The sequence below is a fragment of the Ceratotherium simum genome, chromosome 16, assembly GCF_057802395.1.
Source record: "Ceratotherium simum simum isolate JZ-2026a chromosome 16, ASM5780239v1, whole genome shotgun sequence".
Taxonomy (NCBI): domain Eukaryota; kingdom Metazoa; phylum Chordata; class Mammalia; order Perissodactyla; family Rhinocerotidae; genus Ceratotherium; species Ceratotherium simum.
Genome location: NC_141915.1, coordinates 11,399,535 through 11,419,331, shown reverse-complemented (window position 1 = coordinate 11,419,331; position 19,797 = coordinate 11,399,535). Strand labels below are relative to the sequence as shown.

The 19,797-nt window shown below is 38.8% G+C and overlaps 1 long non-coding RNA gene across 2 annotated transcripts in view; it reads right to left on the bottom strand.

The window, feature by feature from the left end:
• The window catches only part of LOC106802266 (uncharacterized), an 85,284-nt gene that overhangs the window by 2,708 nt on the left and 62,779 nt on the right, over nt 1-19,797 (bottom strand). The window contains exon 3 of one of the 2 annotated variants that reach the window (XR_015554641.1): nt 1,859-1,994. The exons of the other annotated variant lie outside the window; for it this stretch is intronic. This is a non-coding gene — a long non-coding RNA (uncharacterized LOC106802266). The remainder of the gene's footprint in view (nt 1-1,858; nt 1,995-19,797) is intronic. 2 annotated transcript variants of the gene reach the window in all.

Here is a 19,797-nt window from a genome sequence, read left to right as displayed (position 1 = left end):
AATGGAGACTTTAAAATCTATTTAGTACTCGACTGGGCTGTGACTATGGCCCCACAGCCCTTCCTTCTCAGAGATCTCCTGGGTGTTTTTGCTAGTTTATTCTTCCAAATAAACTTTAAAATCAATCTTTTAGGTCTAGAAAAAAAATTAACCGTACATTTATTGGGATTGCATTACCTTTCAAAATTAATTTAAGGAGAATCAACATGGTGTTGAATCTGTCTATTCATAAACATGACATGTTCTTCCACTTGGTCAAGTCTAACTTTTATCTTTGGAGAGTGTTTTATAATTTTCTCATGTTGGTTGTGTACATTTATTGTTAAGTTTATGCCTAGAAATTTTTCTTTATTTATTGCTATTGTAAATGTGGTCTTTCATTGTTTTTTCCACCTCACTGTTTTCTTTTCTTTTTTTTTTTTTTTTGTGAGGAAGATCAGCCCTGAGCTAACATCCATGCCAATCCTCCTCTTTTTGCTGAGGAAGACTGGCCCTGGGCTAACAGTCGTGCAGATCTTCCTCCATTTTATGTGGGACGCTGCCACAGCATGGCCTGACAATCGGTGTGTCAGTGCGCACTGGGATCCGAACCCGGGCCGCCGTAGTGGAGCGTGCACATTTCACCGCTATGCCACGGGGCCAGCCCCTCGTTGTTGTTTTCTATACGAAGACTTCTGATTTTTGTGTTTAATTTTGTATTCTGTTACTTTACTAAATTTTCATTTTGTTTTTAGTAGTTATCCATTTACTCTTTTGGATTTTCCAGATATATAATGATATAATCTACAAAAAAGATAAATTTACTTCTTTCTTTTTTTTTTTTTAATTTCTCTATTATACCTCCCCACTCCCTATGCTGGCTAATACCCCCAATACACTGTTAAATTATAATGGAGATAGTGAACAATCTTTCCTTTTCTCTGACTACTAGGAATGCCTCTATTTTTGCCCCAGTAAGAAAGATGGCTTTATATTTATGTATTTTTTCCATGTTAAAGAGGTATTAATTCCTATGTTAATTTTTAAGTCTGCTTAATCTACCAAATTCTCAAAGAGGTATGCCTAAATGCTCCCACAGAGATTGAGGATTTATCCATTAATCCTTCCAATTTTGTTAGTTTTTGCCTTATATATTTCAAGTGTTGAGTCTATATAAGTTTATAGTTGTTACGTTATTTTGGCATTTGTTCCTTTTGGCATTATATAGTGTCTCTCTTTATCCTTAGTGCTTTTTTGCCTTCTGCTTTGCATGACATTAAAATGGTTATGACAAGTATTTTTTGGTTAGTGTTTACATGGTATATCTTTTGCCATCCATTTTTTATTTTCAGCACTTCAGTGGTTTTGTTCCAGATGTCTCTTCTAAATAGCATATAAATAGATTTTATTTTTATAATCCCACATAAATCATCTCTAATTTTTTGCAGGTAAATTTATGTGTATTGGAAATACTGAGATATTTGGACTTATTTCTCCATCTTATCATGAGTATAATGTTTTACCACCTTTTCTTTAATTTTTATTCTCCTCTGTTTTCTGTTTAATTGACAATGTTTTTATTACATTTTCCCCTCTTCTAAATTAGAAGCCATCAATTGGATTTCTTTTGTGTGTGTGTGTGGTTACTTTTACATTTTTTTTAAATCATAAATCTAACTATAAATTTTTCTATAAAATCTAAAAATATTATATATATGTATGTATTCTTCCTACCAAACCAGAAAACAACTTTTTATTGTCTGGAGTTTTAGGTCACATCTTTATTTTAAAACAGTGATTATGATTGTTTCCTTATAGTTAATAGTTAATCAAATCCTTTAAGTGAATAAATTAATTAAACTGAACAACATATTTATACATTTTTGTGTTCTTGGTATTCCATGCCTTTCTTCTGAGATCCTATTTTTTCTCAATGAGGTACATCTTTCAGTAGTTCTTTCTTTGAGGATTTCAAGTGGTTAAATCATATAAATTCCCATTCCTCCTCTTGGAAACTACAAAGAACAACAAAAGGAATTTAAAACTTAATTTTCTTTTTTTAAAGATTTTATTTATTTATTTATTTTGCCCCCAAAGCCCCAGTAGATAGTTGTATGTCATAGCTGCACATCCTTCTAGTTGCTGTATGTGGGACGCGGCCTCAGCATGGCCGGAGAAGCGGCGTGTCGGTGCGCGCCCGGGATCCGAACCCGGGCCGCCAGCAGCAGAGCGCGAGCACTTAACCGCTAAGCCATGGGGCCGGCCCTAAAACTTAATTTTCCATAATCTAGGAGACAGACACATGCTTTGAACTCAAAATTATGTGCAAACATGTCCAAAAGTAGTTGATACCAAAAGAGCTACACAGAAGGCTCTGCAGGAAGATAGAGTAGTGTATAGGGTTCTATGAGTGGCAGAATTCAAAAATAACTGTTTGGAAGGTGAGGAGATGGAACTGAAAGACATTGGCTGGGCCCGGTGGTGGCAGTGCTCAGTGAAAGGGCCAAGTCCTCTGGAACTTGCTTAGGTTTGGGGAAACTGAGGATGTGTGGATATATAAAAGCAGCATATTTAAAAGGAAACAACCCATCTTTCTAGATCCAGGAAAGGGAATCCTTGAGCTGCACATCATGGAAGGCTATTCTTGTCCCTTCATAACCCAAGACCAACAGGAAATTCCTGCAAACAGCTGATAGAGAAAAATCTAACTCACTCAAATATGAATTTTAAAAAGGAATTACTACAACATTCAAATAGATATAGTATATATTTTTAAACATAAAAGTAGCACAAAACATTTCTACAGAAAACATTTACCAGAAATATGTTTTCATGTATTGGATAAAAATGTATATCCAAATATTTCACCATGAGTTAAAAAATACTTGAGCAATTGTTACTGTGAAAAAACACTACAAAGTAGAAAATACAATAATTCAGTAATGATATGACCAGACAATAGCAGGAATTAAAATGAGAATTGGTAGAAATCAGAAAAGAAATAGAAGAAAAAGCAAAATCATCACAGAAATGAAGATAAAATTAAAAAGAGTACAATGGGGAAGAGATATCACAGAAAGCACAGTAATGGAGATGATAAAACGAGGTAAGTAAACATAATGAAGCAAATCAAGAAAGAGATTGGGAGATTAAGAGGATTAAGAGGTACAGTTGCAAGTACAAGCTTGTCAACATACACATAATCAAGGTCCCTGAAGAGGAAACCATGGGAACAATCTGTAGGAAGATAATAAATGTTTTAAAACTTAATTCAAGCAAATGTGCCTTAAAAAAAAAACCCAAAACGCTCAAATCTACATTTTGAAAGGGCACACCATGTCCCAGGGAAAATTGATCCAACATGTAAGCACCAAGATACAGCATAGTAAAGTCACTGGACTTTAAGATAAAGATAGAATCCTTTGGCTAGCTAGTCCAAAAGATCAAATCACTTATAATTCTCCACACCAGCATCCCATGCCAGAATACACTGAGCAACTATACAAGATAAGCAAGAAAATAAAGAGTGAGTCAAGGATTTTATATCCAGCCATATTGCACTTCTAGTATAAGAGCTTCAGACAGTTTTGAATACATAAGAAATCAAGGAATACTGTTCTCATTAGCTCTTCTTGTGGAAACTACCAGAGGACAAATTCCAGTCAACCAAGAGAAACTTGGGCAAAAAGACGGGTGGTAAGCGCTGAATACTACAGAACTAAGAGGAAAGCAATTCTGGGGAGAAAGATTATATAATAGAATGTAAATATTTTGTTTTGATAATGTGGAAATTATATAACCAATAAAATGAGAGAACAGGGAGAGAAGTTGAAAAGCTGAGTAAGGCTCAAGTAGTAAAAATACGAGCATATTTAACAGTAAAAAGACAACCAATAAAAAAAGTTAATATTGGCTAAAATTGGGTGCTAGTGAAAATGTAAGAGGAATGGTACACAAGCTAATTTTAGCATTGCTCATAGTAAGAACTAATAACTATTGTCTGAATTAATTGAGATATAATTATACTAGTAATTAGTAGGACAAAAATACAAACTTTCCTGAATATCTATAAAACTACAACGAAAAGCAAAGCAAGCAGGCCACATAGTGAAATAATTTAAATATCTCTATGTCTCTGTGTGTGTGAGTGTAGATAGATAGAGAGATATGTAGACATAAAATTGAGATATATAAACAAATACATATAATAACAAAAATCATATGACAGAATCAGAGACAAATATATATGACTAAATATAAATCAACTTATGTACCAATTACTAGAAAACGTGTTTACATTGGCTCTAAAAATAATACTCTTCTGCTGTATACAAGAAATATACCTAAAACAAAATTAATCAGAAATGCTAAAAATAAGGGGCCTGTCCGGTGGTACAAGCGGTTAAGTGTGCGTGCTCCGCTGAGGCGGCCCAGGGTTCGCCAGTTCGGATCCCGGGCGCACACTGACACACTGCTTGGTAAAACATGTTGTGGCGGCCTCCCATATAAAGTGGAGGAAGATGGGCACAGATGTTAGCCCAGGGCCGGTCTTCCTCAGCAAAAGAAAAAGAGGAGGATTGGCAGATGTTAGCACAGGGCTGATCTTCCTCAAAGAAAAAAAAAGAAATGCTAAAAATAAAAGGATTGGAGGTCACGGATTAGAGTTTGAGATATTGGTATATATATAATTGTAGTATCACCTGCGAGGGCCTAGAAGCAATGCCACTCCAGTAGCAGTGAGCACACCTAGTGCTCAAATCACAGTGTTTTTGTTTTTGTGAGGAAGATCAACCCTGAGCTAACATCCATGCCAATCCTCCTCTTTTTTCTTTTTTTTTTTTGCTGAGGAAGACCGGCCCTGAGCTAACATCTATTGCCAATCCTTCTCCTTTTTTTTTTTAATATTTATTTATTTATTTTTTTGTGTGTGTGTGTGAGGAAGATCAGCCCTGAGCTAACATCCATACTAATCCTCCTCTGTTTGCTGAGGAAGACTGGCTCTGAGCTAACATCTATTGCCAATCCTCCTCCCTTTTTTTTTCCCCAAAGCCCCAGTAGATAGTTGTATGTCATGGATGCACATCCTTCTAGTTGCTGTAGGTACCTCCTCCTTTTTTAGTCCCTTTTTCTCCCCAAAGCCCCAGTAGATAGTTGTATGTCATAGTTGCACATCCTGCTAGTTGCTGTATGTGGGACGCAGCCTCAGCATGGCTGGACAAGCAGTGCATTGGTGCATGCCCGGATCCGAAGCCAGGCCGCCAGTAGCAGAGCACGAGCACTTAACCGCTAAGCCATGGGGCTGGCCCCAAATCACAGTTTTTAATACCATTCTCCAATAAAAAGAATTAGGGCTCCTTAGGGAGGTGGCTGATTCTAGGACTGGAGCAGAAATTATAAGATGAGCCTGGAGTATCTTGTAATGGCAGAAAGTAAGGAAATATTCATACATACATGCACACACACACACACACACACACACACACACAGAGGTATACACATAAAACCACAATGATGGGGGTATGTTTAAGGGATACAGGAACCTACTGAAAATGATCCCAATGGCCAAAGCTGGAACAATTTGAACAATAAATTAAATAAAGCAGTACTGAGATTATAGCCCAAAGCATAAAATAAATATCTATGAGTCCATACTCATGATGCAAATAAATGATCAAATAAATAAATGAGGGAAGATACAAATTTTCCATGCAGAAAAATTTCAAAAATTTATGTAGATACTCTGCCCTCAAGAAGGTAGAGCATAACTCCCCATTCTTTAAGTGTGGACTGCTCTTAGTAACTTCCTTCCAAATAGTACAATATTGAAAAGGGGAAAAAAGAGTAACTTGACAATGGAGAAAACTGACAAACACTCCTCCAGCCAGGTGATCAGTAGTGATAAGTCATGTTGATAGTGTGTACCCCTGACATGATGTGATGAGAATGGCATTTTACCTCTGTGGTCTTCCTCCCAAAAACACATAATCTCCATCTAATCATGAGAAAAACTATCAGACAAATCCCAATAGAGGAGTATTCTACAAAATGCCTGACCAGTACTTCTCAAAACTGTCAAGGTCATCAAAAGCAAGGAAAGTCTGAGAAACTTACAGCCAAGAGGAGCCTAAGGAGACATAATGATTAAATGTAATATGGTATCTTGGATAGCATCCTGGAACAGGAAAAGGACATTAGGTAAAAACTAGGTAAATGGAATAACGTATGGACTTTAGTTAATAACAATGTATCAGTCTGGGCTCATTAATAGTAACAAATGTACCATTCTAGTATAAGATGTTAACAACAGAAGAAACTAGGTGTGGAGTATATGAAAACTCTCAGCACAATCTTCACAATTTTTCTATATATCTAAAACCATTCTTAAAAATAAAGTTTATTTTAAAAAATAAGATTGGCAAGGGTATATAATGAAAATTTTTTAAAGCAGAAGCCATGATTTTAATAATAGACAACATGGAATTTGAGCCAAAAAGCAAGGTTACTTTATAAAGCTAAAGGGTCTAATTGGCAATGGAAATATAATAATTATAAATATTGATGCACCAAATAACATAAAAGTAACTTTCATAAAGTAGAAATCACAAGAAAGCAAGAAGTAAACAGAAATATGCTAATAAAAAGAGGCTTTAATTTACTTGTCTCCATCCAAAAAAGATCAAATAATAATAAATCTAAATAACTAAAAATATAGTTGACCTAAATAATATAATTAACAAAGTAGACCTCACTGATATATATCAATCATTTGCATCCCAAAAGTAGAGAATATTCCATACTTTCCAGTGTCCAATAATATTCATGAAAATTCTTCATACTTAAGACCTCAAGGAATATCTCAATAATCCACCCCCAAATGGAAATAACAGAAAATATTCTCTTATCACACTGCAACAAACTAGAATTTAATAAGAAAATCAATGAGTCCTCTCTCTCTATCTGGAAGTTAAAAATAAAACTCTCTTTATATAAGGCTTAGGTCAAAAAGGAAACATAATCCAAAACTAAAGAATTAATGGAAAATAATAACAACAACAACAATGTAAAGAATGTATACCAGAATCTATGGAATGCAGCTAAAGTAGTACTCAGAGGAAAATCACCTTAAATACATATTTCAATACCAAATAAAGAAATAAGCATCTTAAAAAGTTAGAAAGATAAAATAAACCAAAGGAAAGCTTTAGAAAGGAATAAATAAGAAAAAAAACAAATTATAATAAATTAGAAGACAGGAAAGAAAAAACAAACTAATATATAAAAGATTTTTTTTTAATTTTTTATTTGTTTATTTGTTCCCCCAAAGCCCCAGTAGATAGTTGTATGTCATAGCTGCACATCCTTCTAGTTGCTGTATGTGGGACACGGCCTCAGCATGGCCGGAGAAGCGGTGCATTGGTGCGTGCCTGGGATCTGAACCCGGGCCGCCAGCAGCGGAGCGAGCGCACTTAACCGCTAAGCCAGGGGGCCGGCCCTAAAAGATTTTTTTTAAAAGGCAAACAACTCATTAGCCTAATCAAAAATGAGGAAGTGAGAAAGTACAAATACACTAAGGAACAAATAATAGAGGGAAATAAAGAGACAGAGGACATTTAAAATATTATAAATGACTTACTTTGCTCAATGCTATGCAAATAAATTTGAAAACTTGTATTGAGTGATAATTTTCTAAGAAAATAAACTGTTTCCAGTATAGAACTTATTCTTTACAGTGTTTTGGTTTTCAGTGAGTATAAATTTCATTTCCAGCAGGGAGTTAGAACGGTGAGGAGAAAGAGAGGCAAGTTTCCAGCCTGTGTGGACAGGCAGCCAGGAAAGGCAGTGATGCACAGAGCTCAGATTTCTAGAGGAACAATGTTGTGGGGGATATTTAACCTTGGAATAGCAGCAAGTTGGGGAAGCTGAGCATGCAACTTCTATCTGAGCCAATACCTTCAAAGGAAGAATAAAGTGGGCTTACACTGGGAGCACTCCCTGACTACTCCAGATGCCAAAGCAAACACTCCCCAGAAGAAAGCTGCTCCCATATCTTAAGATCAAGCAATGGGTTCACAAAGATTATCAAACACACAAGGGAGCAGAAAATCAGAAGCAGCAAAAAAAAAAATACATTTAGATCCCAAAGTAATGAAGCTATTAGAAGTGATAAATACATAACATAGAAGATATAAATCTGAAATGCTTAAAGAGTAAAAAGAGTTGTATTTACAAATGTAACCATATAATAAGAAGTGATCTAGGTTCAATGGATAGATCAGGAGAAAAACATATTTTGGAAACAAGAAAAAATAAAATCGTGGAAATTAAAGTCTCAAAGGATGGCTTAAACAGAAGATTTGGAACAACTGAAGAAAGAATTAGAGAATTGGAAGATTCGTCAAAAGGATATATCCAGAATATGACAAAGATAGATATAGACACGAAAAATATAAAAGAGAGAGTTAGATACATAGAGGATAAAATGAGAAGGTATAATACAGAAATAATTGCAGTTTCAGAAGGAAAGTATAGTGATAGACAAAAGGAAATATTTAAACCAATAATGATTAACAATACTCCAGAACAAACGAAACATCAAAACCCACAGATCAGTGTATCCCAAGCAGAAAAAATGAGTATAAATCCATAACCAGATACATCAGAGTAAAACTTCAGAACACCATAGATGAAAAGACCTTGAAAACAGCCAGAAAGAAAGGAAATATCACCCACAAAGGAAAAAGAGTTGCCATGACACAAAAATCTCAATCAGGTATTTGGCTCACTGAACGAAAATATTGGTCAACCAAGATATGTGGACCCGGGCCGGCCCCGTGGCTTAGCAGTTAAGTGCGCGCGCTCTGCTACTGGTGGCCCGGGTTCCGAACCCCAGGTGCGCACCAACCACCGCTTCTCCGGCCATGCTGAGGCCGCGTCCCACATACAACAACTAGAAGAATGTGCAACTATGACGTACAACTATCTACTGGGGCTTTGGGGGGAAAAAAAAAAAAAGGAGGAGGATTGGCAATAGATGTTAGCTCAGAGCCGGTCTTCCTCAGCAAAAAGAGGAGGATTAGCATGGATGTTAGCTCAGGGCTGATCTTCCTCACAAAAAAAAAAAAAAAGAAATGTGGACCCAGCAAAACTCAAATAAAAGTGTTTTCAAATTAAAAAAAAAATTAATGAGGAAACTTACTTCTAAGGATCTGCTTTAAAGAAACTTTTGAGGGCTAGCCCCGTGGCGTAGCTGTTAAGTTTTCACACTCCGATTCGGCGGCCCAGGGTTCGCAGGTTCAGATCCCGGGCGCAGACTGACACACCGCTTGTCAGGCCACGCTGTGGCGGAGTCCCATATAAAGTGGAGGAAGATGGGCACGGATGTTAGCCCAGGGCCAGTCTTCCTCAGCAAAGAGAGGAGGATTGGCAACAGATGTTAGCTCAGAGCTAGTCTTCCTCACACACACAAAAAAAGAAAAAGAAACTTCTGAGAATGTACTCCAAAAAAGAAGGAAAATAATCCCATAAGAATTATTTGAGATACTAGAACATAGTAACGTGTAAGGAAACCAAAACAAACATTTCTGGGTTAAAATAATCATGCTTTATCATTTGTAGGTTTTTTTTTTAAAAGACGGGAGTTCTGTTTCCTCTCTTCCACTGAATGAAGCTATAAAGACCTGGATAGAATGTACGGAGCAGCTTTTTAAGGACGCTGAAAAGTAGTAGTAGCAGGTGGATTGGGGGAAAAGACTAGAATGCAAACTGGCAGTGAGTTTACTATTTTTTTCCCTCCAGTAACCTGTAGGCTGACTTCGAGGCAGCCTAAAACCCAGAGGTGTGTATCAGCATGGACAGAGAGCACTTCAGGGGAAGCTGTTAGTTCTGGCTTAGCAAGTGGGAAAGGGGTCTTCTGGAAAAAACAACAGCAGCGGCAGGGACCTGTAGACACCTGTAGCCCCAAAGAAGGGGAACCTTCCTTTCCAGTCAGAAGAAGCATGGTCCCAAAAGGATGGGGAAAACTCACACTGACTTTTTTCCCTCTCTCTATCCTCTTGCCACCTGAACCCAGAGGAGGGCACAGTTGCAATAAGTGTACAGCAGAGCAGGGTAAATTATGCCCAACTTTCTGGCTGGAGGACCAAAAAGGGAAATGCCAGGGAACTGGAAAGCACTGGGGAGATCAAAGAGAAGGAGGAGCTCATGAAAGGAACCCCAAAATGTTGTTTATGAATTCCTGGCCCACTCCGGAACTGCACATGCAAAAATCAGATCACAAACAAACTACCAAAGACCTTGAGAACTGAAGTAAGAGACAGGCCACCACCCAGGCTCCAGACTGGCCACTGGGTGGCACACACACAGGACAGATCCAAATAGCATTGCAAAGGCTTGGAAAACTGAACTGGCACTGAAACCACAACCATGGAAGACTGACTGGAATTTTTGATCTGAACCCAACCAGCTCAATTGCCTAATAAAACAAAAATACCAGCATTCTCTATAGGATTTAAACAAGATTGAGTGTCAGACCAAAGTATCCAGAATACAATCCAAAATTACTCATAATATGAAGAACCAGGAATATCTCAACTCACAGAAGAAGAGTCAATAGATGCCAACGTGAAGATAACACAGATGTGGGGGTTATTTGATAAAGACTTTAAAGGGGTGATTATAAAATACTCCAATGAGTAACGGCAAATGTTGAAATGAATGAAAAGATAGAAAGTCTCAGAAAATAAATAGAAAATATAAAGAAGAAACAAATGAATATTTAGAACTGAAAAATACAAAGAGTAAAATTTTTTTAATTTACTGAATGAGCTCAACTACAGAATGGAGATGACAAAGGAAAGATTCAGTGAACATGAATATAGATAATAGAAACTATGCAATTTGAATAACATAGAGGAAAAAGGTTAAAAAAAGTGAACAGAGCCTCAAGGATATGTAGGACAATGCCAAAATACTTATGTCATCAGAGTCCAAGCAGGACAAAAAAGAGAGTGTAGTGCAGAAAAAAAATTTAAGAAAATTTTTATAATGCCTTAAAAATTCTCAAATTTCATGAAAGACATAGACCTACAGATTTAAAAAGCTCAACAAATCACCAACAGGATTAAACAAACAAACAAAAAATCCTCACCCAGGCATATCACAATCAAACTACTGAAAACTACAGACAAAGAAAAAATCTTGAAAGCAGCCAGAGAAAAGTGACACATTTCCTATAGAGAAACAATGATACAAATGATTGTGGAGTTCTCATCAGAAACAACGGAGGTCAGAAGGAAGTAGAATAATATTTTTAAAGGGCTGAAAGAAAAGAGCTGTCAACTCAGAATTCCACATCCAACTAAAATATCCTGGTGAATTATGGTGAAATAAAGACATTCTCAGATGAAGAAAAACAAAGAGAATCCATTGCCAGCAGATTTGCTCCAAAAGAATTGCTAACGGAAGTTCTTCAGATAGAAGGAAAAGGATAAAAGGAAACTCGAAACACCAGGAATAAAGGAAGAACAACAGAAAATGTAAATATCTGGGTAAATATAATAGACTATTCCTCTCCTAATGAATCATTAAATGTTTAATGGTTGACAGAAAATATTATAACATTAATGGGTTTTTAATATATGTAGCTGTGATATAATGGGCTGATCTCTGATTCCATCTGACTCACTCTGAACACAACTGCTTCTTATCCCTCTGCTCAGCATGTCTTTTCCCTACCATGTGGCTTCTGCTTCTTTGTAACTTCGTTTTCCTATGGCCATCTTGGCCCCTCTGGTTTCTCTCCATCTTGTTCCTATGGCTAACTGCCTGATTCTCTCTGTATTTTCCAGATCCACACATGCACACTCACATCACAGTGAGAAACTGGCCCTGCTCCTTCCAGTTTGGGTTCTACTCAAGTATCCCTCTTGGGCTGTTAGACAGCCTATGATTTGTCTGTCCTTGGGTAAGTGGCCACCTGTGGCTGAACAGCAGTTTTATTTTGTGTAAAGCAAGTATCCCCAGAGCTTCCCCTCAGCAGGAGCTGTGGATGGGGCAGATTTCCTCATAAGGGGATGGCAGGTATAATGATGGCCATGTGCAGTACAGCTGCACTAAACTGTTAGTCTGAGAACCGTGCCATACACTTCGGCCCTCTAAGCCATTATTTGGTGTATTCCTTCTTCATGGAATGTCTTTTTCTCTTCTCTGCCTAGAAAACTTGTATATGTCCTTTAAAACCCAGCACAAGGACTAAGTCACCCCCTTCCTCCCCTGAGCCTCCTTGCTCTTACATCCAACCTGTATTCAAGCATTTACTATGCTGTTTGACACTGGTTGTCTATGCATTTGTCTCCCCAACCAGACAGCAAGCTCCCAAAGAGAGGGATTCAGGAGATGCTCATTGTTATAGTCCCATTACCATGCATCTTCATTCATGCAGTTAGTCATTCTCAACAAATATGAATGAAATGTCCACTGCGTATCAGTCACTGTACCAGGCACTGGGATGTAATTCAGATAGTGTCCCTGCCCCCTTGGAGATTAGAGTGTGTTGCACTGTGTCTGGCACATGGTAAATGTTCAATAACTTATTTTGAATTGGATTTCACTTGCTTACAGTTCCTCTACCAATGATTCCTCTGATCTTTCACAGACATCAGAGCTTTCACATGTGCAAAACAGTGAAGTGGGCCGTGAGGAGCAATTCTACAATTCCCAGAGGCACCTCTAACTTGGTTTCTCAAAAACTGAGTTTATCATATTTTCCAATCCTTCCACTCATTAAGTGTCCCGCATCTCAGTAAATAACACCACCACATACCTAGCTGCCCCAGCCAAGATGCAGGGAGTCATAGCGCATCAATCTCTCTCTCTCTCTCTCTCTCTCTCTCACATTCTTCTCTCCCTCTTTCTCTTCCTGTCACCACCAGTTGAATAACAGTCTCGACAATTCCACTCTCTTAGCATCTCTTTACCCTCCTCCATCTCTATTCCTGCTGACACAGCCTAGTTGCAGGCCCATATCATCTCTTACCAGCATCCAAAGAAGTTTCCTCATGGGTCTGTTTACTCTGTAACCACATCACTTATCTCTTCCTGGCCCCAACCTCATGAATTTTCCTGAAATTTCACCAGCTCCCTGCAACTCTTGCTGCCTTTTTGCCCACAGTGCCCTCCGTCTCCCCAACTCTCCTCTGTTCCCATCAACCTGACAGATGCCTACTCAGATTTCAAGACTCAATTCAAGTTGCTTCCCCTGAGAAGTGTTTTATGTCTCCCCAAGGTAAACCGACCCCTCCCTGCCTTGTGCCCCACAACACACCATACAGAATTCTTTCTTCAAGTAACACATTGTTGCATTTATCTTTATGTCTTTGTTTCCCCCACTAGACTCAGAACTCCTTGAGGGCAAAATCTCTGTATTCTCAGTGCCTAGTGTATAACAGGGGCTCAACAAATACTTTTGAACGAATCCAGTAGACAAACAAAATACTTTCCTATCTTTACCCTTCTTTTTCTGTGAAATAAGCAACAGGCCTTCCAGCAGGGGCTTCTTTGAGCCTCTGTAAGAGTTAAATTAATTCATTGGTTGCCTGCCATAGTAGAGCTGAGGAAGCCAACCCTATAATTTCCTCTGGTCTGAGGCCCATCTGGGGCGTCCCCCAGCCACCTGGTGACCACATCTAGATGGGGCCTCTAACCCAGGCCCTACAAATGACAGGTGGGAGAGGGACCTTCACTCAATCTCATGCTCTTATACCAAACACCCATTGCCGCCTCTCCATCAACCTGCTCCCTTCATCCCTTGCCACAATTTATCTCTCATCTCATCTCATCTCCCCATACTTTATCTTCTTTGTCTCCAAACCATCAACCTAACCATCCTATCCCTAAGCACAGTCATTGTACATAAAAGCTATTGAACATTGATGACATCTAGGCCCTGTGCCAGCACTGAGGGTAAACCGAGGAATAAGGCACAGTCTCTGCACATGGGAAAATCAGGGAGGCTATACATGTATCTAAAGTTATAATATATAAAGACCAATCCAGTCCATCAGTGATTTGTGTCTTCAGGCTCGGAAGGGGCAGTATGACGGATGGTCAGAAAATGCTTCTTGGAGGAGATAGGGCTTGACTAATTTTTGAGCTGAGAAGAAAAGTTCTTGGACAAGTTAAAAAAAGGGAATCCGAATTTCAGATTGAGGGGCTGGCCCCCACGGCGTAGCAGTTAAGTGCGCGCGCTCTGCTGCTGGCGGCCCGGGTTAGGATCCCGGGCGTGCACCCATGCATCGCTTGTCAGGCCATGCTGTGGTGGCGTCCCATATAAAGTGGAGGAAGACGGGCACGGATGTTAGCCCAGGGCCAGTCTTCCTCAGCAAAAAAAGAGGAGGATTGGCATGGATGTCAGCTCAGGGCTGATCTTCCTCACAAAAATAAAAAAATAAAAAAAAGAATTTCAGATCCAGTCAGTGGCTTGAGCAAAGATCCAGGAGTCAGCAGGTACAGGTGATTTAAAAGAACAAAAATTAAATTATTTGGGCTGGCATGGAAAGGGGGTATAGAAAAGTCATGGAGATGAGATTGGAAAGATTATTTGGGACTAGACTGTGAGAGGTATAATTGGCAGGTTGAGGAATTGGGACAGTGGCAGGTAAGCAAGAAGGTGGGAATTCTACACTGAGGAGGAACAGAGGATTAAGATGTAAATAGTGTTTTATAAAGGTTGGCATGGCAGCTATGAGGAGACAGGTTAGAGTGGGGAGAGATTTGTGGCTGGACGATTGTCATGGTCTAAGTGGTGAAAATAGAGAATGAAAAGATGGGATGGAGGAGAAAGATATTACGAGAGAAGAAACAATTGGGGCTGGATGCTAGTGAGAGAGAGAAGTCCAAGATAAAGCCATGGTTTTGAGCACATGACTTTAAGGGTATGTAAACCATAAACACAGGAAAGCTTGAAGGACATCTTTTAAGATAAATTGTTGACTTTGATTATAGACAAGGTCCCAGTGAGAGGTCGGGGTGAGAGATCAAGGAAGAGATGTCCAGCAGGTAGTAGGAAATACACACTTGGGATTCTTGAGAGATGTCAGGTATTGAAGAGGAGACTGGGAAGTCATCCACATGGAGATCTTCAAGAGCAAAGAATGTAGCAGAAGAAGGACTGAGCCTGGAGACACATCTCCTCTTAGGGGTGAGAAAGAGAAAGCAAGAAAGCTAACCTGGGGGTTAGGAGGAGAACTAGCACAGGGACTAACAAGCCAATGGCAGGGGGAGTTCAACGCTTAGGGAGTTAATTGTCATCTGGTGTGAATGTAAGTTTGTATTTATATGTTGTGAAAGTGTGAAAGGATATACACCAAATTATTAGGATCAGTCACCTCTCCTAAGTGAAAAAGAGTTGAGGACCTTTCTTTCTGTTGTGCGTGAAATTTTACAATTAGTAGGCATTACTTTTACAATTACACTCACTCCCACTCCAGCCAAAGAACGGTGGTGATAAACCACTTTTCTCTCCCACATCTTCCTATCTCTCTCTCCAGCCATCCCTCTTAGCTCCTTCTCAGCCAGTGTCCTCACCTCTCCCTCAGCACACCCCTAATCTCCCCACTCCAGCCTGTAAGCTCTCTGCTCTAATTTCCTCAAAGTGTCAGTCAGCTACCCTTTGTGGAGGGAGGTTAAACTGTCCCAGGGGCCAACATAAAAAGAGAGCTTGTTTCTGCCTCTAAAGTTTTGTTTATGGTGGTTACCATACTGGTTCCTTCCTACCTAGTTATTATTTCTATCTTTAATGACACTTCCTACAGGAAGACCTCCAAGATCACAACCATCTGGCTTTGATCAAAGCTTTACTCTGACTGTCTGCATCTTGATATTTACTAAGCAAAATAATAACAATCATACAGTGATACCTTACCCCTGGATCATGCGAGTGGTTTACAAAGCACTCTCATTTGTATTATTTCATTTGAGCCTCTCCTGGGAGGTAGGCATGACAGATATTTTTTCCATGGAACAAGGAAACTAAGGTTCAGATAGGCTACATGCTGCACAGCCTGCAATGACAGAACAGGAACTAAAACCCAGAATTTCTGATTCCCAGTTCAGTGCTTTTTATATAACATCTCAGTGTTTATATAGTGTTATTGCTTTAATATTGTCACGTCTTCTTTGGATATGTACCTTCATCTTCATACTCTAAATGTAAAAAAATAATAATAATAAATGACATTACCTCAAGATGAAGGATGAGGACAACATCTTCTCATTTGGCTGAAGGCCTTATTTTCAGTGTCACTACCATTTTTATTATAACTTTAGGTAATCTTTAACATTTCGTTATTTTTAGACAAACAAACACATACCCCATGTGCAATGACCAGATCCCTATACTTGTTCCTATTGCAAACAACCATTTTCAAACATTGGAAAACAGGGAGTGTAGGACCGTGAACCGAAACAAATGAGATGAACTCTATAATTGCCTAGGCCTTCTGCCTAGAGGCAATTTCTGGACTGCAACACAAGGAGAGGAATCTCAAATAGAGCCTCACTGAATTGAGGAAACAGAGATCAGAGTTCAGGGAGGTCCAGGCAGAATTAGGGGCAGAATACCAGGGAGGGGGGATATACTCAGAGAAAGAGCTCCAGAAATCTGCAAGGGAGACTCCTTGAGTGTTGGACTTAAAATTAATCCAACTAAGGGTGAAATTCCATGAGGCCGGGCAAAGAACGGCCAGAAAGAGAGCAACTACTTGTGGATCTGTAAGCTGAAAATTCCCTGGGCTCACACAGGTCTGGAAATTATTTAAGTGCCCATTAGGCAGAGTGGAGAGATCTCATTAAAAACGTGGGGCATTCAGCAAAGACCCCAGGAGAGTCTTCTACAGTAATGGGGCTAAATTAGCCTTGAGTACAGGCTATCCTAGATTTATCCTAAAAAAAATGCTTAGAAACAAGCCTCAAAATGATCAAGGAGATCCACAAATAAATTAATTACCTGACAGAATAAAGTCTGACACTCTTTAAAGGGATACAACAAAATCAAGCACTCAACAATATAAAATTCAGAATATCTGGCATCTAATCAAAAATTACTAGCAATGCAAAGTAGGAAAGTGTGACCCATAACCCAGAGAAAATATGGTCAATAGAAACAGATCAGATATGACAGAGATGATGGAATTGGCAGACAAGGACTTTAAAACAGCTATTACAAATATTATAAAAAGATATTAAGAATAAAAATGAAGGATATAAAAAACAACCAAATGGAACTTCTAGAGATGATAAATATAGTATCTAAATATAGTAAATATAAATATAGTATCTACAGCATCTATCTATCCGGATGCAATCAACAGCAGATAAGACTGTCAAAGACCAGACTCTTCACACTGAATAAAACAAAGCAGAATGATGAGTTCATTGCAAGGCTTTCGACCAGGAAGCCAGGAAACTCAAGGCTATGGGAACAATAAGTTCTGAGTCACTCACAGACTAAGGGGTTTTTATGGGGTAAATGCAGAGGTTATGTGGCTTTTTCAGCTGATGGGTTGCCTAGTGGTCTTCTTTCTTATTTGGACGAGGGTAGCTGAGTCAGGGGAACAAGGAAGTCCAGAAACAGTGTGAACAGACTTGGTGCTTGGGGATTGGCTGGTGTTCTAGAAGAGCTGCCAATTCCTGTAAGGTTAGGTTCAGTTTCCTCTATACACTTGCTGTTGATGGTCTCCATTTTGTCCCTGACATAAGTGACTCCATTTTAGTTTGGTTCTATACGACACTGTAGATCGATGAAGTTGAAGACATAGCAACAGGAACAATCCAAAATGAGGGGTAAATATTTAATGTATAAAAAGCTAAAACTGTGTGGAATATAGTAAATATAAAAAGACAAAAATAGGCTGGGAAAAATATTTGCAATAAATATATGAACACTGTCAATATTGTATACAGAATACTTGCAAGTTGGTAAGAAAATTATTGAGATTCCAAAGATTAGTGTATGAAAAAGTAGGTGCAAACCATTCACTTGAGATGAAATACAATCAGAAAAAAAATGCAGAGAATAATGTTCCACCTCACCAATAATCAAATAAATGCAGAGAAATATCACCGAGGTACTAATTTACAGCTATTACGTTAACAAAAATTTAAAACATTCCAAACCTCATACCATCTGCCAGGATATATTCCAAAAGAATAAAATAGTTAAAATGCAAAAATGGAAACCTTAGGCTTTCTAACTATGACTCAAAATTCAGAATCCATAAAAGCAAAGATTGACAAGACAAATGACAAACTGGGAATAAATATTTGCCATTCATATCACAAAGGGCTAGTCTCCCTAATATTTCCAGAACTCCTATGAAATAAGAAAAAAAAAAAAAAAAGAGATCATCAACCCAATAAACAAATGGCAAAAGACATGCAAGATAGATCACAGAAAAAGGACTACAAACAGCTTTTAAACACGTGAAAAGAGATTCAGCCTCACTTGCAATAAGACAAAAGCAAATGGGGGCCGGCCCCATGGCTTAGCGGTTAAGTGCACGCGCTCAGCTACTGGCGGCCCGGGTTTGGATCCCGGGCGCACACCGACGCACCGCTTCTCCGGCCATGCTGAGGCCGCGTCCCACATACAGCAACTAGAAGGATGTGCAACTATGACATACAACTACCTGCTGGGGCTTCGGGGAGAAAAAGGAGGAGGATTGGCAATAGATGTTAGCTCAGAGCCAGTCTTCCTCAGCAAAAAGAGGAGGATTGGCATGGATGTTAGCTCAGGGCTGATCTTCCTCACCAAAAAAAAAAAAAAAAAAGAGAGAGAGAAAAGCAAATGAAGGACACCGAGGTACCCTTCTTCACCAGTTGGAGTGACAAAAATCTAATAATAACAATCGTAAAAGTAATTAACACTCTCTTGCTATGTTTCATTCACTGTGCAAAGTGCTTTAGACACCTTCACTCAAGTGTTCAATAGCACGCTCTTTTGCAGGTAATAGGATAATAGGGTAATCAAAGTGGCATACATTGCTAGTGGGTATGTAAATTGTATATAACCCCTGTGGAGGGCAATTTGGGAATATCTAACACCCTCTGATCCAGCAGTAATGTTACTGAGAATTCATTATTCAAATAGACTTGCACACAGGCAAAATAATGTGAGTAGAAGGTTAATCATTGCCTCATTGTTTGCTTTAGTAAAAGATTAGGAAAAGATCTAAATGTTCATCAGTAGATGACTGGCTAAATACATTACAGTGAATTCATACTGCAGCATTGTGATTTATAAGAAATATATATGTATTTGGTCATTCAGATGACCAAAATATATTTCTCAGATATATCTGGTCTTCCTCCACAGTTCCTGGCTCGCAGCTCCCAAAACCCTTAGAATTTCCTGAGCATGAGAGCAATGGGAGCCTCTTTTGTTATATTTGGTCTCTTGTTCTCAGTTCCTGGGAACCCTTCAGGGTCATAAAGGTGAAATGGGTGTCTGCTTTTTGGGTTTTTTCTTTTTTTTTCGGTGAGGAAGATCCGCCCTTAGCTAACATCTGTTGCCAATCTTCCTCTTTATGGTGAGGAAGATTAGGCCTGAGCTAACATGAGTGCCCATCTTCCTCTATTGTTTTGTATTTGGGATGCTGCCACAGCATGGCTTCATGAGTGGTACGTATGTCTGTGCCTGGGGTTCCAATCCTGTGAACCCCGGGCCGCCAAAGCAGAGTACCCGAACTTAACCACTACACTACCGGGAAGGCCCCAAGGGTGTCTTGTTTATGTTAATGAAGGATACTTTTGGATCCCACCCAA